We start from the raw sequence: 6202 nt of genomic DNA on the forward strand, positions 1-6202 counted from the left end.
AGGACACTTTGACATGCAACTGGAGGAGCCGGGGATCAAACCTCCAACCTTCCAGTTAGTGGACGACCTGCTCTATCTCTGATAAATCTAATGCAGACTAAGGCCCTTTCTCAATCTGTGTTCTTGTTTGTACTCTTGTAAAACGTCCCAATAAACAAGAACAGTTGAAATCCCGGAAATGTTCTTGAGACGCCCATTTTACTGAGGATGTTGGTAACTTGCATGAATTTGCCAATACATATATCCCAACATTCAATTCAGCATTCAAGCTCAGAGCAGAAAGGAGAGGAAGAATATTGTACAATTTTCGAAAACACTAAATTAACTTTTTAAATTATTTGAAGTATAAAATCAAGCGTATTGATTTAGGATATAGTCAGTTTGATAAGAATTGATGGTGAATCAAAAATATGCTGCAATGTTTTTGGAGTTAAAAAGCACCACCATGCACTAGCAGGGATAGCTAGCTAGCCAGCCAGTTTAAATCAAGGGACATCTGAGGAAACAAACTGTCCCTCAGTTATTGATCTAGAAAGGTGGATGAGTGAGAAGAGCTTCAGTGTGGTCGGTTCGCTGGAAGCAGCAGCTGGATGCAGTCCATAAGAATAACAGAAAGTGGACACTGGACACCCATATAGAAACTGACTTCCTGTATGTCCACATATGTACTTAGATATTCAGTGACACAGAAAAAGCCTTTTTTACCATAAAAAATGCAGAAAGCTTACATAATCGCAACATTCCCATGCATTCATGCAGTCAGAGCTTGGTGCACTTTTAGATCTGGCTTTGTCACATGAGGGATCATGTGGAGAGAGTTCACCACTCCGGTGTAACGGCCAGCAGAGCAAACTGACTGACTGTACATTCAAATCCATTTCAGTGATCACGTCTGTCTGATTATTCTGGTTTTGTTCATAGAAATAAACCTTAATAAAACTTAATAAAACTAAAAACATATATTTTTCTAAAAACAAGCCAACAGCGAGAGATTACTTCACCTAGGGGAGGAAGAGGTATCCATACACATTACTTGAGGTAAAGATACCAATACTACAGAGTAAGAGTCCTATAAAAGTACTTAAAGTACAAAAGCATGATCAGTAAAATGTATTTACAGTATATGAAAGTATTCACTATTCTTTTTTTTTTTTTACTAATTTTGCTAAAAGTAGCATATTTCCCTCAAACAGGTGAGTATAAAGTAGCATAAAATGGAAATATTCAAGTAAAGCACCTCTGTCTACTCAAGTACAGAACTAAAAGAAAATGCACTTTATTACATTACATTATTTTCTGCCAATGGTTTCAGCTTTCTGCAACACAAAATCTGTTAGTTATTTTGGCAAGACATGTTGAGTCTTTGAATTTTTTTCACAGTGTATTACTGTGCCCTCCTTCAAAAACTACAATCTACTGTTAGTGCCTTTAAGCAAGGCACAATACATGCAGCAGAACGACACAGAGAAACAGTCAATTGTTCATGAAACTTTCTCTGGGAAGGCAAGACTAAAACAGAGACAGACAGTTTGCTGCTCTTTTGTAATTCTTTCAATAAAACCTGCTTCAAGAACAAGTTTGGCATTTTTGGATATCTCAAAGCAGCTCAATGGCAACGGAAATGAATAAGTGGAATCAGATAAAAGTAAACGGGATAACGGGATCAGAGAGAAGAGCAGTGAATAAAAATGTGTGGGAGGAACACACTTGGCCTCTTCACACACACTGAACCAAAACACATACCCACACACATGAAGCCTACATACACACACGCTCACTGCTGAAGGATCACTCACCCCCTCAGTGCTCTATTTTCTACACACATAAATCTGCCTTGTACAGCTGAACACAGCTGGTATCTATGTAGTTCCACTGAGTGACCACAGGAGGGAGCTACAGGGTCCCTACAGTGGGTTCTGTGAAAAGCAAAAGACATGAAGTCTACAGGAATAGTACTGTGGAATCTCTACAGCTCACAACCCTCGCAGCATTTTCACAAAAAGTGTATATTCTGGAAATGTTCTAAAGGCAGCAAAAATTCAATATTTATTAGAGGTTTTATTCTTAAATCTTAATCTCCTTCCAGCTGGAATTAATCACACACATTAAGTCTTCTAGGGTTTCTGCAGCTTTCAACAAATTAAATTTAAGATTATGAATGCAATTTAAGACACCCCCAACCTGCTAAAACAAAGCTTGGAGGACTGGCTAGGAGAGACAGGTCAGCAGTCAACATGGGCACGTGGGAGAGGTTCGCTTTCTGCCAGAAATGACTGATAGGAATAACTGCCCCCTGAACAATGTAGGAACAAGGCTAACAAAAGCACTTGTAGTATATCTGGACATTTTTACGTGCTGCTAGAATTTACTCACTTCCAGTAAGCAGTGTAATGCATGGACGACAAAGAATTTACTTGACAACGCCCCTTCACCTTCAAGAACACAAAGAGGCTGCTCCTCACTGATAAAGACAGATCATTTAAAGGGCCACTGTGTAACATTTAAGAGGATCTATTTTCGTTATCTTAAAATAAGCTGTTATCTACAGACAGCACTTCGTCTTCCAATGATTCCCCTATGTTGAACTGCCATGTTTCTACAGTAGCCAATCACTGGCTCTAGATAGGGGTGTTGGCTTTTACTGCGGCCACTATACTTTCTCCTACACACTTGGAAGAAGAGGGTGAAGGGAGGGAGTTGCAATCTGCAACTACACTGCTAGATGCCACTAAATCCAACACACTGGTCCTTCAAGTAGTGTTTCTTCTCTGTGCTCGCAGATGATCGCGCGTCTTCTCTAGTCTCCTCGTGTTATTTGTCTCTAATAGAAAAAATATTCAAACACATACCAGTACCCTGAACCCCTGAGGGCCTAAAGACCTGATCCTGTCCATGTTCAAAGTCACACCCTATCTGCACATTATTTACTTTATGGAATTTTATTCATGTGTCCAGGTTTATGTACTATAAATTTTACAGCATTTTTTCTGTTTATTGTATCATTTTTTTAACTATTTTTTAAATCCATCAAAATATGGCCTGTGAATTTACATGTCTCATGTAAAATCTGTGACTGTCAATCATTTTTTTCCCGTAAATTTTTTTTGGCAGATATCTTTTGTTTATTAAATAGGTTAAATTCAAGTTTAATACAGTTAATGTATTTCTAAAATTATGTAAAAACTTAAGACAATTAACAGTACAAAAAAGTTTTAGTGTAATTTTACATGGATTTGTATGTTAAAAAGTTATAAAATCTTGTATAATTCTGGACATTTTAACAACAAAAACGTTGAATAAATAATATTTTTATCACTGAAAACAGCAATAATTATTGATGGTGACTTTAATTACAGTTCTATAACTTTTAAACTTCAGATTAAAATAATAACAGCACTCTTCTACAGATTTAAGCCTGATTATTTGTATTATTGCAGTGTTTGGCTGTATGTATAGGTCATTTCATTGTTTTTACATGTGTAAATATCTTTGATTGAATATTAAAAAGACAAGACTTTATATAAAATTAAAGCTAAAAACTATATTTTAATTATAGAAAATTACTGTATTTTTACGAATCAGTTATTGACATGAAGTCTGTGGGGGACAGAGGGGAAGGGGGCGATAATGAAGGGCAAATGGTTTTATCTCTCTAGTTTCCTTTTTTGGGTCAAGTCATTTTACAAGCTGCTGAATGAGCTTGTAAAATGACTCTCTAAACTTTTCCCTGCCATCAGTCTGAGCCTGCAGCGTCTTGTTGGGATATTAAAAGGTTTTGGGAGATATTTTTAAAACCTTGCGTTGGCGCTTGTGGGTCTTTTTATCGTCTATTTCACAAATAATCTATTCCTGGCTTGCTAAATACAGGAACTTGCTCATATAGTCCTGCCCTCTGACCAGGTCACTTTTTCACAAATACAACCACAGATGGTCTTTTACAAGATCGGGGTCTAACACACCCACAGCCTGCAGAGTTTGGCATTAACATTCATGATCTTCATGCATTTGTTAAAGATAAACACCCACTCAAATGATCTTCTTTGTTGCTACCAACTAGTGGTGGAATCTGGTGTACATGTTTCTTCCACACGTTGTGCAGTACAGTACAGTTCAACGCTACATCACAGTAAAGTACAATAAACCACACCTGCCCACATCTGGCTGTTCTGACACCTCTTTATAGCTAATTTTGTACGGTCTTGCACCGCTATAAATTCATATGCTTACAGCGTATAAACCGGTGCAGCCCCTTAGATCCTCTGGAATGAGTCTGTTAGTCCAGAGCGCATGACTAAAAGCCTTGGGGAGGCAGCTTTTAGGTTTTATGCACCGAGCCGCTAGGACACTCTGCTGGGTTAGGGTTAGGGTTAGGGTTTGCTGAACTCTTTTTTTTTTTTTTTTTAAAAATGGGAGATGGTGGTGGCACTAGATTATATGAAAGGATTACCAACGTGATTATAAGTCATTCTGAGGGGAACATGGTAGTTGTTGAGATATTTCTCTAAAAGCCAAACCTCAGAGTGGTTTTACAGGTGATGTGTAGTGACAGTAACTGTATGGTATTTCATAATGGAAGCATTAGCTTATTAGTGTGCCTGCAAAGCACGCTACTATTGTTCCCCGTGCTTATTAGTGTGCCTGCTGTTGTGACCGTGCAAAGCAACTACTACTATTCTTCTACTTCCGGGCTTATTAGATGTGCCTGGCCAAAGCAGCACTTAGGACGCGCCCGTGCTTATGAGTGTGCCATGCAAAGCAACTACTAATTTTCTTCCTCGTGTCTTTATTATTTTTACTTTAGTGTTTGCCTGCTTAAAGCACACTACTTATTATTACATCGGAGCTTTATTATTAATATCATTATTGTAGTGTAAACACTGGCCGAAAGCACACTACTGATGTCTTACACTCGTGCTTAATTAGTGTGCCGCTTGCAAACCACACTGACTATTTATGAATATCCCTCCGGAGCTTATTAGTGGGTGCCTGCAAAAGCACGACTACTATAGTTTATTCCTCGCTTATTAGTTGTGGCCTTGCAGAAGCACACTACTGAATTATTCCTCATACCTTATTTTTGTTAGTGTTGCTCTTGCAAACGCACACTACTATTCTTCCTCGGTGCCCTATTAGTGTTTACCTGCATTAAAGCCCAACACTACTATGAATTGAAAAAGAGAGGGAGGAATAAAAGAACAATATTAAAAAAATTTAGAAAATTTAATAGGACAAAAAAAAAATAAAATGAATAAATATCCTTCCGTCATTACATTATTATTAGTTGTGCGGTCGTTGCCAAAGGACACAACTACTATTTATGTTTCCTCATACTCCGTATTATGTTTTTAGTGGTGTGACGCTGCTAAGGGTGTGGTTGATGTGGCATCGACTTACTGCGATTCTTCCTCGGTGCTTAATTATTAGTGGTGCTCTGCAGGGAAGCAACACTACTCATTATTCCTTCATACTTATTAGTGGCCTGCAAAGCACACTACTTATTATACATTCCTCGGGCTTATTATTATTAGTGGTGGGGGGCCTGCAAAGCACACTACTATTATTCCTCGGGCTTATTATGTGGCCTGCAAAGCACACTACTATTCTTCCAACAGGGCCTTATTATACTTTATTCTTCGTACGCTTTTTTCGCGCGCTAAACTCCTCCCGCAGCTTTTGATTCGCTACATTACAACAAATACAAGGTACCAGAAAACGGAACGGTTTTACAAAAAGTTAATTGCGTAGCAGAATTAAAATTAGCCCCATAAATCAGCAGAGGTGGAGGTGCTGTGACGTTTGTGGAGTCTTATGGCTGATGCACAAACGAGACTCCAACCACTTTGAGCTCGGAGGCTGATCAGGTCTTGAGCTGAAAAATGTTCCTAAGCCTCCTCAGCTTCAAGCGTTAGAGAGATGAGAGGGGTGTCCATGATGGTTTCAGCTTGTCCTCTCATTCCTCTTCTCAGTTCACAGCCTCCGACAGCTGTCCAGCTGCCTCCCCACCACTTGAATTAGCCTTCTGTCCTCAGCTTGTGACACCGCAGAGTCCGATGGCCTCCTCCCAGCAAACTACAAGCAAATTAGATGACACTGGCCACTACAGACTGTTTAGAACATCCGTAGTAGCCGAGTGCAACGTTGAAATGACCTGAGCCTCCTCAGAGAAGAACAGCCTGCTCTGACCTTTTCTATAGAGGGCCTC

This window comes from Morone saxatilis, unplaced genomic scaffold, assembly GCF_004916995.1.
Source record: "Morone saxatilis isolate NCDOM2014 unplaced genomic scaffold, NCSU_SB_2.0 Contig5, whole genome shotgun sequence".
Lineage (NCBI taxonomy): Eukaryota > Metazoa > Chordata > Actinopteri > Moronidae > Morone > Morone saxatilis.